At 39.5% G+C, this 14,363-nt stretch overlaps 1 protein-coding gene across 3 annotated transcripts in view; it reads left to right on the plus strand.

Annotated features, from left to right (window-relative positions):
• Positions 1 to 14,363, plus strand: part of AP4E1 (adaptor related protein complex 4 subunit epsilon 1) — a 304,079-nt gene that overhangs the window by 138,546 nt on the left and 151,170 nt on the right. The window lies entirely within an intron of this gene.

The raw sequence follows: 14,363 nt of genomic DNA on the forward strand, positions 1-14,363 counted from the left end.
TCGTGAGCTTTGGAAGTTCAGCTCCACAGAGTACCATGAATCTTGGGTACTTATTTCCCAAATGACTCAAATTCTGAACATCAGCTGGAGATTAGACCCAAAGGGGGTCTACAGGCATGGGCCAATAAAAGAAAAAATCCTTAAACATGAGGCTATTATACCAGAAATATTTTAGGGTTTTTTGGGTTGTTTTCATAATCCTTACCTTCTGTCTTAGTATCAATTGTAAGATAGAAGGGTGGCAAGGGGTAGGCAAAAGGGGTCAAGTGACTTGCCCAGGGTCACATAATTAGGAAGTGTCTGAAGCCAGATTTTCCCAGACATATTTTAAAAGGGCAGATATACATATTTTTAGTGGATGTGTTTTATGCAGTCTAGCCCAAAGACAGGGAGAGTAAGCTTTCAAAATTTCTTCCAGTAAAGACTCTATCTGGATATGCAGGATCTTAGGGTAGATATTTAATTCTGGGCTTTGTTGAGGCCAAAACCCTACATGACCTCTTTAGAGTCATTTTTGTTCCTTCTGTGGGCAGTCAATTGTACTTAAAAAGCTGTTTAGAACTGCCAGGTAAACATTTTAGGCTGGGAGTCTGTTGAATTGCTCCTCAGGAAATAAATTGCTGTGTCACTGTATTTGGAAAGCAATCATTTTAAGCTAGTCTTTAGGCAGGTGAAACAAACTGATTAGAAGGCAGCTGTCATCCAATCCCCTCAGGCCATTCTGAGGAGAGAGTGCCTCAATTAAGGCAATTGAGCAATAATTCCTGGCAGAATATGTATTTTGCTAGGATGCTGCCTCACCTTAGGTTTTAAGTTACAGCTATCCAGAACTCTAACAGGTTACATTACTTAGAAAATTCCAAGTAAGCACCAGAATGTCTGAGATAAGGGAGCCCTTTGTAAATTAAGGAGAAAAAAATAAAGAACACTAGCATACACAAAGACAAATCTAGATATTAAGAGACCTCCTAATGACGTGCACCCTCTCTTTCTTCGTCTGCACTAGTAAGACTGTCTTTTGATTTCTTAACATGGAAATGGACAATAATATATAGCCCTTAGTGGGGTCTTTTAAAAGAAAAATTGGTTATGGGACAGCCTTTGTTTCATTCCACAGGAGCTGAGTTAAGACTCTCACAGAGCTCAACAAATACAAAAAAGCATAAAGCTCTCAAACTGAACTTGGGGCTGTTGGGGCAGCTCTGTGGACTTGGTGAGTCTTATTCTTCCCACAGAACCCTAAAGAGCCTTCCCCATACTCACAGTAACCATTTTCCACTTTAGGCTACCCCTGAAAAGAAAACATGCTTTCAAACACGTCATCACACCAAGTAAGAGCTATCTAGGCAGAATACATGTAGACTCTTTTCTTTCTAAAAGTGTACTGAATCCAGAACCCTTCTCTCCCTAGAAGGTCAAGTGCCTGAACTCTCAAAATGAGGAGTTACCCACAAGGCAATTCTCAAAGATAGTGCTGTTGAGTTGTTTTCAGTTGTTTGACTCTTCTTTCATAACTCCATTTGGGGTTTTGTTAGCAAAGACACTAGAATGGTCTTGCCATCTCCTTTCCCAGCCCAATTTACAAATGAGGTAAGTGAGACAAAAAAGGTTAAGCACCTTGGCCAGAATCACATAGCTAGTCAATGTCTGATGTCAGATTTGAACTCAGGAGAATGTCTTCCTGAATCCAGATCTGCCACTCTATCTACTGTGCCACCTAGTTGCCCATCAGAATCTATGGAAAGAAGAAAAGAAGGAAAGAAATCTGGGGGAAAGAAGGTCTTTCTGCCAGAAGGGTAGATTCTAAGATCATGCTGCCTAGTAGATTCATAGTCTTCCTTCTTTTGCCCAGCAATTCGGGATGTAGTAAGAGTATCCTCAAAATCTCCTTTGGCATGGAAGCACATCAGGATATTTTTTTTCCTCCTAAAAATGTGTTTGATAAATCTATCGAAAAATTCAGCAGAATTTAAAAATAACACTTTTTAATATTTCTTTGTAACAGGAGAGAAATAGTACAGTATAGTTAATAGAGAACTAATCAGTAAGACCAGGGTTCAAGTCCTACCTTTTACATGTACTGGGTGTGTGACCATGGACAAGTCACTTAACTTTGTGTTCTAGGTAATTAGCACTATAAGGTTGCTAAATGGCACAGTGGATGGAGTGTTGGATTTGGAGTCAGGAAAATCTGAGTTCAAATCCATCCTTAGACCTGTGCTAGTTGTGTGATCTTAGGCAAATCATTTAACCTCTGCTTTAGTTTCCTCAACTGTAAAATTGAGATGATAATTTTATTTACCTCCCAGAGTTATTGTTAGAATAAAATGAGATGTCTATAGAGAACTTTGCAAGGTGACAAAATGATGTTGTTAGAGGAAAGTTCCTCATTCAGGAATTCCAATTAAGTTACCAAGGAAAGAAGGAAAGAAACAAGCAGTTACAAAGCACCTCCCATGTACCAAATGTTGTGCTAAGTGCATCTCATTTGATCCTTAATATAACCATGGCAAGTAGATATTATTATCCCTATTTTACACTTGAGGAAATCGAGGCAGATAGAGGCTAAGTGTCTTTCCAAGGTTCATAAAGAAACCAAATGTCTGAAGTCAGATTTTAATTTAGATTTTCCTCACTACAAATCCAGAGCTCTATTCATCATGCCACTTAGAAGCTTCTGTATTCCACACAGGAAACACAAACAGCCAAAGAACTAACACATCCAAAGCTGCAGGTTCCTGAAGACTTTTCTCTTCAGTATGATATCCTCCTATTGTGCTCCTTGATTCTCTGTTGGGGAGTTTGTTTAGCTGGGCTCTGTAGGGTTTCTATTCATCAAAGGTCAACTTCCAAATGTCAGGGTTATCTTTCTCAACCTGTTTTCTAGCTGTGTAGCATCTCCTACTAGTGAATTGTTCCTCAACAAGACCTCAACACTAAAAAGGTGGGAGATGGGGAGAAACTTTCCTTCTGTTACTGTGATCTTCAAGAGACAAAAGGGAAAGGGTAAGGAATGATTCCCTCTCAAAGTTGGCTTCTTCCTCCAAATCTGGCTCTCTTCTTGACTGCCATAGATGACTCTCCCTTTTCAGAGTTTGGTGGGACTTTTAAAGGCCCAGGAGGATGGCTAATTTTTTAGTCGAAAAATGACTAGCCATTCTATTTAGTCCATCAAGTTGGTTGAAGAACTTTCCCCATTCTTCCTAAGGGAATAAAGAAATGTAAGCTTTTTTTCTTCTTTTACATTGGTTTCTCAAAGTCTAAAGAGAACTTGTTACAAAATATTAGATTTATTTTTAATATATATGGAATTATTTCTATATTTGAATTTAGAATTAGAAGCTCAAATCAGTCTCTTGGTTGCTGTCCTCATTCTTTTATGCCTCACCCAAAGAATTCCTCCCATCATAGAATAAATAGGAAAGCAAGATTATGGGAGAGATGTGAGATCTGCCTTACTCAGTAAAAAACGATCAGCTTACATTAGATATACCCATATGTAGCCCAAAGGGATACAAAGACAGGTTAAAAAACAAGTTCTGCTCTCAAGAAGCTCACAGTCTAATGGGGTAGACATACAAACAACTGTGTAGTAGTAGTCTCTCGGTAACCGAGGATGACGATTGTCTTTGTGTGCTTTCATCTGTGATGTAGATGAGTGTGCACAAAAACACTTGTGCATGAAGGAGATTTAAGTGGAAAAGTCGATGCACAGAAACAGTCCCACTCTCTTGGTACCAACAAGATATATACAAGATAAATTGGAAATGATTGACATTCAAATTAAGGGGGACCAGGAAAGGTTTCCTATAAAAGGTAAGATTTTATTTGGGATTTGAAGGAAGCTAGGGAAATCAGAAAGCAGCCATAAGGAGAGAGAGCATTCCTGGCATGGAATTCCTGGAGCTAGATAGATGGGTATCTTGTTTGAGGAACAACAAGAAGACCAAGGTCACTGGATCCAAGTGCATGAGAGTTATAGAATGTAGAAAACTGGAAGTTAGGATGGGGGCATGTTATGAAGGATTTTGAATGCCAGAGGTGATAAGGAGTCATTGTATTTTATTTATTAGGGGTTTGACATGGTCAGATTTTCCCTTTATGAAGATCATGAGTGGAAGACAGGTTGGACAGGAGAAAGACTTAAAACAGGGACCTGTGGGTTACAGTGGGATACAGCAGGAGTCCAGGGGTGAGGAGACAAGGAGCTGTACCAAGATAGGAGTAGTGTCAGAGAAGAAAAGGGCATATATGAGAGATGTTAAAAAGATGAAATCATGGGCCTTGGCAACAGATTGGTTATGAGAGAGGAAGGAGTAGAGAATGACACCTTGGTTGGGAGTCTTGGTCACTGAGAGGGTGATGGTATCCTTAACAGTAATAAGAAAATTATGTTGTGAGGAGGAGTTATGGGGAGAGATAATGAGTTCAGTTTTGGACAATTTGAGTTTAAGATGACTACAAGACATGGAGTTTGAAAGGTTCTATAGGCAGTTGGAGATATAAACTGGAGGCCAGCAGAGAAACCAGAGATGATTAAGTAGAGATTTAATTGAATCTATAGGAGCCAATGAGATCACCAAGTGAAATGGCATGGTGTTTATTTGTTTCAATTGTGTCCAACTCTTTGGGGCTCCATTTGGAGTTTTCTTGGCAAATATGCTCTACTGGTTTGTCATTTCCTTTTCTAGATCATTTTATAGATGAGGAAAGGCAAAAGATGAGTGAAGTGACTTGCCCAGAGTCAAATAGCTATTAAGTGTCTGAGGCCAGATTTGAACTCAGGAAGTTGAGTCTTCCTGTCTCCAGCACTCTATGTACTGTATGTTGCTCCAAAAAAACAGAGAAAAAAGTGTCCTGTTGGATACCCATAGTTATTAAGACAAATATCCAGTAAAGAAGACTGAGAAGGAGAGGCCTGATAGGTTGGAGGAGAAGCGGGAGAAAGAGGAATCATGAAAATCCAAGGCTATAGAGTTTTGAGGTATCTAAGTGGCTCAGTGATAAGAGCCAAGCCTGGAGAAAAGGTCCTGGGTGCAAATGTGGCTTCAGATACTTCCTAACTATGTGACCTTGGGCAAGTCACAACTATGTGACCTTGGGCAAGTCACTTCACCCCACCTCCCTAGCCTTTACTGTTCTTCTACCTTGGAACCGATACTTAGTATTGATTTTAAGACAGAAAGTAAGAATTAAAAAAAAAAAAGGAGAAAGTGTCAAGGAGATGCTCATTGTCTCCATTAGTTGTTCCTTACATCTTTTAACTTCATGAGGTGTGTGATGGGGACCCAATTCATCAAAGTTCCCTGTTACATTTGTATCTTGCCTAAACTTAAAAGGAACATATTTTCTCCTATTAAAATAACATTTCCATGAGAACAAGAACTATTTTGCTTTTGTCTGCATGTCTATATTACAGTGTGTGAAACACAATAAGCTCTTAATAAATGTTTGCTGTTGATAGATTTATTCTCTTCTTGGAACTGTAGCCACATTCTTCCAATTGTCTGCTAGAATCTCTGCCTGATGCCTTTTAAAACACCTCATACCCACTCTTTTTTTTTTAAACCCTTACCTTCTGTCTTAGAATTAATTCTAAGGATGTCTTATAATTAATTAATTCTAAGACAAAAGAGTGGCAAGACGTAGGCAGTTGGATTGAAGCTACATGCCCAGGGTCATATAGCTAGGAAGTGTCTGAGTTCAAATTTGAACCCAGGACCTCCCAACTCCAGACCTGACTCACTATCAGCTGATCTACCTAGTTGCATCGCTAAATACTTTTCAAAGGTGATCTCATTTGATCCTCACAACAACTTTATAAAGTAGGTGCTATTATTATCCCTATGTTACAATAGAAGAAACTTAGGCAGAGGTTAAGTGACTTGCCCAGGACATCACATTTTGTAAATGTCCAAGATTTCAACCTGGGTCTTCTTGACTCCAGGCCTAGAGCTCTATCCACTGTGTCAACTAAGTGCCTTCAAGTTCAACCCTGTTACTTCCTTATTCAAGAATCTTTAGTGACCTTTTCTTTCATAAAGGACAAAAATGAACTCCAATTTGTATCTAAGGTCCTACAAACGTGGTGCCAACTTACTTTAATGCCTCCTCTCAGGCTACCTTTCTGCATATGATCTACATTCTAGCCAACTCTTTGGTCAGCTCTATCATGTTTGTTTTGTGCTTCCTCTCTCAGCACTTAGCATGGTGCCGTATATATCCTTGAATAGTGTAGAATCGGTGGTTTTTATCTCTGTGGTATAGTCCTAGTATGAGAAGGCTCTCTGTTGGTTATTATGAAATAGATAATGTTTAAGAAGTTGCTTGAAGTATGTAGGAAGATTAGGTGATTTGCCAGGAGGTCAGCCAATAAATTTTCAGTGAGATTTGAACCCAGGTCTTCCTGATGCCAAGCTATCCACTCTGCCTTTATGCCTAACACATTTTAGATGCTTGATATGTTTGTGAAATTGATTAATAAAAATACAAAACTGAATTATGGGTTTTCATGTCATTGATGTAACTCAACCTGACTAAATTTTGCCTGAAATTTCTGTAAAGACCTTATGGGGCGATGGATGTAGGTAAAGGGTAAAAGAGAGACATTTTATAAAATATGGAGAATGCATTTCTGACCTTTGGACACAAGCCTTCCTCCTTTTTATGCTCACTTTTAAGATTGTAATATGCAGGGCATAAGTTTGTTGATAGGCAATAATTATCTGCTCACATGATATGTGTGACCATAAAGTATTGGTACATGTCTAAAAGAAATACACAGAAGAGAGAAAGATGAAAGAACAGGAAGAATAAATATTGTACAACAATAGAAAGGATGAAGAAAGTCTTTTTATTCTTTTAAAACCACCCTGAAAAAAAATCCTGGTTCTAAAAGTGGGGAGGCAGGGGGGTAGGGGGGGTGGAGGGGTTTGGGTGGGTAAGTGGCACAGTAGATTGAGAGCCAGATCTGGAGACAGGAGGTCTTGGGTTCAAACTTGACCTTGGACACTCTCTAGCTGTGTGACCCTGGGCAAGTCACTTTTCCCCAGTTGCCTAGCCCTTACTGTTCTTCTGCCTTGGAATCAATACTTAGTATCAATTCTTAGTGTCAATTCTAAAACAGAAGGTAAGGTTTTTTTTTTTTAAGTACATTTTTTAAAATACAGAGGGGGCAGCTGGGTAGCTCAGTGGATTGAGAGCCAGGCCTAGAGATGGGAGGTCCTGGGTTCAAATGCGGCCTCAGGCACTTCCCAGCTGTGTGACCCTGGGCAAGTCACTTAACTCCCATTGCCTAGCCCTTACCACTCTCCTACCTTGGAACCAATACACAGTATTGACTCCAAGATGAAAGGTAAGGGTTTTCAAACAAACAAAAAAACAAATACAGGCACTATTACTACTGGTATAGTACAAAGTTGCTATGAAAATTCTTTGAAGAGATCTCTCTCTCTTTTTTAAACCCTTACCTTTCATCTTAGAATCAATACTATGTATTGGTTACAAGGCAGAAGAGTGGGATTAAATAACTTGCCCAGGGTCACATAGCTAGGAAGTGTCTGAGGTCACATTTCAATCTAGGACCTCCTGTCTCTAGGCCTTGTTCTCAATCCAGTGAACCATCTAGCTGCTCCCTTTTTTTAATTCCTTAAAACATCTTTAGGTTATGTTCCAAACAATGGAATTATTAGATCAGATGGTATGATGATTTTTGCAGTATTTACTCCATATTGCCCAATTGTGCTACAAAAAGCTTCTATAAATTCTCAGTTGAATCAACCTATTCCTTAACAACCCAGTCTTCCTTCCTTCCTTCCTTCCTTCCTTCCTTCCTTCCTTCCTTCCTTCCTTCCTTCCTTCCTTCCTTCCTTCCTTCCTTCCTTCCTTCCTTCCTTCCTTCCTTCCTTCCTTCCTTCCTTCCTTCCTTCCTTCCTCCCTCCCTCCCTCCCTCCCTTCCTCCCTTCCTTCCTTCCTTCCTTCCTTCCTTCCTTCCTTCCTTCCTTCCTTCCTTCCTTCCTTCCTTCCTTCCTTCCTTCCTTCCTTCCTTCCTTCCTCCCTCCCTCCCTCCCTCCCTCCCTCCCTCCCTCCCTCCCTCCCTCCCTTCCTTCCTTCCTCCCTTCCTTCCTTCCTTCCTTCCTTCCTTCCTTCCTTCCTTCCTTCCTTCCTTCCTTCCTTCCTCCCTCCCTCCCTTCCTCTCTTCCTCCCTCCCTCCCTCCCTCCCTCCCTCCCTCCCTTCCTTCCTTCCTTCCTTCCTTCCTTCCTTCCTTCCTTCCTTCCTTCCTTCCTTCCTTCCTTCCTTCCTTCCTTCCTTCCTTCCTTCCTTCCTTCCTCCCTCCCTCCCTTCCTTTCTTCCTCCCTCCCTCCCTCCCTCCCTCCCTTCCTTCCTTCCTTCCTTCCTTCCTTCCTTCCTTCCTTCCTTCCTTCCTTCCTTCCTTCCTTCCTTCCTTCCTTCCTTCCTTCCTTCCTTCCTTCCTTCCTTCCTTCCTCCCTCCCTCCCTCCCTTCCTTCCTCCCTTCCTCCCTTCCTTCCTTCCTTCCTTCCTTCCTTCCTTCCTTCCTTCCTCCCTTCCTCCCTTCCTCCCTTCCTCCCTTCCTCCCTCCCTTCCTCCCTCCCTCCCTCCCTTCCTTCCTTCCTTCCTTCCTTCCTTCCTTCCTTCCTTCCTTCCTTCCTTCCTTCCTTCCTTCCTTCCTTCCTTCCTTCCTTCCTCCCTCCCTCCCTTCTCCCCTCCCTCGCTCCCTCCCTCCTCCCCTCCCTCCCTCCTTCCTTCCTTCCTTCCTTCCTTCCTTCCTTCCTTCCTTCCTTCCTTCCTTCCTTCCTTCCTTCCTTCCTTCCTTCCTTCCTTCCTTCCTTCCTCCCTCCCATATTCTTAAGTCTCAGCCATTCCATTTAGCTCATTGATAAAGTTGTATGTTACCTCATGCAGAGTGCCAGTATGTTGTAATGGAAAAAATAACAGATAAGGAATCAGTTGACCTGATTCGACCTAGTTTTGCCTCACAAAACTCACTGTGTGACCTTGGATTTTTAAGCTCTTTGGATTTTGTTTTTTAGCTGTAGGTTTATTTAAAAGTTCAAAACCAGACCTTTCAAAATTAGAATGCTTTGTGATCTCATCACTGTGAGTAGTATTCCTTTCAGTGATTCAAGTTGTAACTCATTTATGCTTGCTTATCCTGTGTGGTTCTTAGTTCATATTCTCCCACAAGTTTGCCCAGGGGGTCTCTCCCATGGCTGGTAGACTTCCAAGTCTTATTCACTTGCCATTTGCATGGATATTAGCAGAGTAGGTGTTTTTCATTAGCATAGACTTTTAGGTACACAGCAATTACATTTGACTTTTGATGAATTTAAGGTTAAAAGTTAACAACAATCCATCACCATCAACTAACTATGCACATTGAGTACTGTTTGATGGCTGAAAGACTCGGTTTGTATCGTTTTTTTTTTTAAGTGAGCTAGTGAGTGAAAAGAACAGTGAAATGGGAGTTGGGAAATTTGAATCCCAGGGCCAGCTCTTTCACTAACTAACTTTGTGACCTTGGCCAGATCAATTATCTCTCTAGATCTTGATTTCCTCAGTTATAAAACTAGAGTTGGACTAGATAATGAATGAATGAAAGAAAATGTATTTTGTAAGAATAGAATATAAATTTCTCCTTTTGGCAATTTTTTTAAAGCCCTTGCCTTTGTTTTAGAATCAATTGGTTTGGTTGATTGATATAGAATGGATTGGTTCCAAGGCAGAAGAGTGGGGGGGGGGGGGAAGAAGAGTGGCTAGGCAAATGGGGTTAAGTGACTTGTCCAGGGTCTCACAGCTAGTAAGTATCTGAAGACAGATTTGAACTCTCCATTTGGCTTTTAAAGCTCTCCACAATTTGACCCTTTCCTACCTTTCCCATCTTACACTTTACTCTCCTTCATATACCCTAAGGTCCAGTGACTAGGTTTTTTTTCAAACCTTTACCTTCTATCTTAGAATGGGTTCTAAGACAGAAGAGTGGCAAGGACTAGACAATCAAAATTAAGTGACTTTTCCAGGGTTACAGAAGTGGGAAGTGTTTGAGGCCACATTTGAAGCCAGGTCCTCCTAACTCCAGGCCCGGTCCTCTATCCACTGCGCTACCTAGCTGTCCTTTCAGATCTTCACACATAATATTCAGTTTCCTGACTCTGGCTGGGCCTTTTCATTGACTGTCTCACATACCTGGAATATTCTCCCTCCTCATTTCTATTACCTTCCTTCTAGATTCATCACAAATCTCAGCTTCTGCAAGAGGCCTTTCTGATTCTGTACAACTGCTAGTGCCCTTGCTTCAAGCTTACCTGCCCTTTACACCCCAGATCTTCTTTGAACCCAGCTGTTTGTATGCAGTCTCCCCTGTTAGAATGTGAATCTCGTGGGCATGTACTCTATTTTTTCTCTTCTTTATATCTCAAGTGCTTAGCACAGGACTTGGCATATGAGAAGTGCTTAATAATGCTTGTTCATGATGATGAAGAGGACAATAATAATGTTGCAAAATGTCAAGCACTGCGCTAAGCTTTGGGAATACACATAGAAAAATAGAAATAATACTGGCCTTCAGAGGCTTCACAGACTAATTGAGAGACAACATATAATAGATCACTTTCAGGCTATATATCAGTTAGATGACAGTTGATAGTGCTGGATCTAGAGTCAGAAAGAGCTGAGTTAAAATCTTGAGTTGGTCGCCATGTTGCTCTTTCCAAATGACTGACCTTTGTGGAGTACTTTGCCTGGGAGTTAGAAAAAAGTGCAAAGGAGAGCCAAGGGGATGCTTATACAGGGGCAGCAGGTTTACCACCACCAAATGGTGTCTGGAAGTGTGGGAAGGTGACTGGGGCAGATAGCCAAAGGAAGCCAAGGAGAAAAGGCCAACACCCTGAAGAGCATTTGCACCTCCCTAGTTTGGGTCTGAGCAAGGAGACAGGGGAAGGTTCAAGAAGCCTATGATTCTATGATATAGTCAATGTGACTGGCATTTCCAAGCCAAACCAGATGTTTGGAATTTTGTCCTACTCCAATACACGGTCTCTTCAGACTCAAAAGCTTTTTCGCTATTGTCATTCACATGTTAATACTCAAATGGATCTATGATCTTATTAGTCCCCAAGTTCCTTCTACAAATACAGATTTTGACCCATTCATGCCTCTTTATCTTGTGACATTTTCCCACATCCTTCCATAAATTCACTATAGATTATTTATCTACTGTGCTAGAAACCTTCTTTATTTTCTTGTCGCTTTGAAAGGGGAGCAGATCCTAGAAGTCCATTTGTTATCCCTCACTTTTAACACATAAATGATTCATGTTTTCTTCTAGAATTATAACTCCTTGGTGATATCTTTTATTCTTCTTTTTTGAAGTTTTTAAAAAAAATTATTTAATTAGATGATTTAGAATAATTTTCCCTGGTTACAAGACTCATGTTCCTTCCCTTCCTCTCCCCACACCCCTCCCATATATGACACACAATTCCACTGGGTTTAACATGTGCCATTGATCAAGACCCATTTCCTTATTATTAATATTTGCACTAGGGTGACCTTTTAGAGTTCACTTTCCCAGTCATAGACCCACCGACCCATGTGATCAAGTGGTTGTTTTTCTTCTGTGTTTCTACTCCCACAGTTCTTCCTCTGGATGTGAATAGTGCTCTTTCTCATAAGTCCCTCCAAATAGTTCTGGATCATTGCATTGCCACTAGTAGAGAAGTCCATTACATTTGAATTTACCACAGTGTATCAGTCTCTGTGTACAAAGTTCTTCATAAACTATGTTATATAGCTTTCTTATACCTACTATAAGCTTCCCTATTTCCCTGTAAATGATATTTATTTTTAACTAACTATATTCTCTTCTAATTCTTCAGAGATTATAGTATTCCAAGTCTCAATTCCATGTAGAAAAGTGGTAGACTGTTTTTATTAAAAGATAGGCCTTTGTTTTCATGGGAAGTGAGATCAATAAAGGAACATAGAAATTTCCTAATGGTACCCATCTTATTCCCCTTCTGTTTAACTCTGGGTCCAACCTGTTCACCTAATCTGTTTGTCCTAAATATAGTGATAGACTACATATGCATGTTGTAATCAGAGTAATAGATCATCCACTCTGTTTTTCTTTTCTAAATGGTGAGTTCAAAATCCTTTTCGTGATTATAGATCTCCTCTAGGAGGCTCTGAAATATTCTGGGCATTGGTTTAATAAACACAATATTATCTGAAATCTGGAAGCCTTCTTCAACCATATGGGATTCCTCTTCAATTGACACTTTGTGCCATTACATCATTTCCTCCATCATAGCAGAGGACCACTTTAGTGAGCTACAACTCCCTTTCCTGTATCTTTCTCTACCTCCCCCCATATCTTTCTTGTTATCTATGATCAGAGGGTTATTGAACAAGATTATATTTGTTATGTTTTCCAAAGAATCTTGAAGATTTTGATGACTGGATGAAAATTTCCTTGTAAAAATGGATTTAAAGCTGTGTTTTGTTCTACCAAATTCAAATACTTGTTTTGTGCTTAAACTCATTAGATGGGGTCTGGATGGAAGTGACTGTGGTAAATGGGAAAGGGAAAGCAAGGGGCAAAACCAACCCCTTGAAGAATTTATATTCTCTGTCAGTTAATTGTTAAATAATAAAGTCATGGTCCCTTGTTGAATATGGCTCAAGAAAACTGTCTTTTTCCTTTTAATCTCCTTATTGAGAAAGCCCTTCATTTGTGTATAAATGAATCTTATTATAATTACATATACATATGAGAGAATAAACATATTGGTTTTATCTATTGATATTCATTCTGTTGTCTTTTATTAATTTAATAAGGCCCGAGATTTTTTCCATGCCTTTGAATTCTTCTCCTTCATATTTCTTGTAATTCAGCCCCTCAATACCCTTCTAACATAACTGCCCCCTCTCTACAATTCATCCAGGCCACTTGCTTTCCCCATTTTTATTCTTTAGGGCCATTTCCTTCATGGCTTCCTCCTCTATAAACACATTCAGGACTGTGACATTAGGGTCCATGTGTAGAGGTTTCACTGTCCTTGATGGAGAAAATAGTTTGTTATGATTATTTTTACAATTTTTTTTCTTCATTTTTCTTCTGTTTGTTGTCCTTCCCATTTCATCCTTAAATGCCCCTGGGATGACTTTGTTTAACTAGAAATCTTGCCAAACTTTCTTTAAATTAGTTTTTATCCTTTGTTGCTTCTCCCTGATTTTGAGACAATGCTGCCCATAATTGTCCATCATTCTTATTTTTAAGATTTACAAATGAGTTTATGTTTTAGCTCAATATTGCCTTTGGCAGCCCTCACTTTCTCTGGCAAGTAAGTCAGATGTTTGCTGACTAATATGTTTTCTGTACTTTTTTGGTCTCCTTGTAGTATCCATTAATTTACATTGGTTAAAATTCAAAGTAAAATCATTAGCAGTTGAGGTCATCATTTTTAATTTTCCATTTTCCTTTTCTGATTATCAATTACTTGTTCAGGTTGTTTCAGTTATGCAATTTTTTCTTTTCCTCATTATTATTCCTTCTTTTTATTAATTCTGATCTGATGATTCAATAATCTGACTGTATTCAATCATAGCTGACTCTATAGTAACTCCCACATAAAAAAGTCTTTTTTGATTTATCAAAATATAATCAAGTACAATTCATTATTTATCATGTGATCTTCTGTTAACTATGGCCATCATCTATTAATTGTTTTTGTCCCAAAGAAAGTGTTCCTGGTATAATAGCCTGAGGCTTCGTTGTCATCCTGGGGTTGGGAGGACCTGGGTTCAAATCTGAACTCAGATATTTCCTAGCTGTGTGACCCTGGGCAAGTCACTTAACCCCATTTGTCTAGCACTTGCTCTTCTGTCTTAGAGTTGTCACTTGGACAAAAAAGTAAGAATTAAAAAAAAATAAGTTTATTAAGTAGTATTACTACTATACAGTGATAGATTCTCAGGTTATTAAAAATATAACCCTCAAGAAGTTTACATTTTACTAGGGGGATTTGAAATGCAAAAAGATGAATATGATACTGGTTAATGCATGAAGTGGGGCAAAAGAGACAGTATCAAAGGCATGTTAGAGCTGTTTCCCATAAGCTTGAGAGAACAGATGGCTACATTTCCAATGGGATCATTTATGCCTTGGAAACTGGCAAATACTACAGATGAAGGCTTTGTTTATTATTTTGTTGATTAAGAAAGAGATGGAGAAAATGTTAATAATGCAGATTGAACTTTAAAGTATGTCCTGTGTTTTCTTAGAGTTAGTTGTTAAACATTTACCACCAAAGACTCAGTAGAACAAATACTACATAAATATTAG

Source organism: Monodelphis domestica, chromosome 1 (assembly GCF_027887165.1).
Source record: "Monodelphis domestica isolate mMonDom1 chromosome 1, mMonDom1.pri, whole genome shotgun sequence".
Lineage (NCBI taxonomy): Eukaryota > Metazoa > Chordata > Mammalia > Didelphimorphia > Didelphidae > Monodelphis > Monodelphis domestica.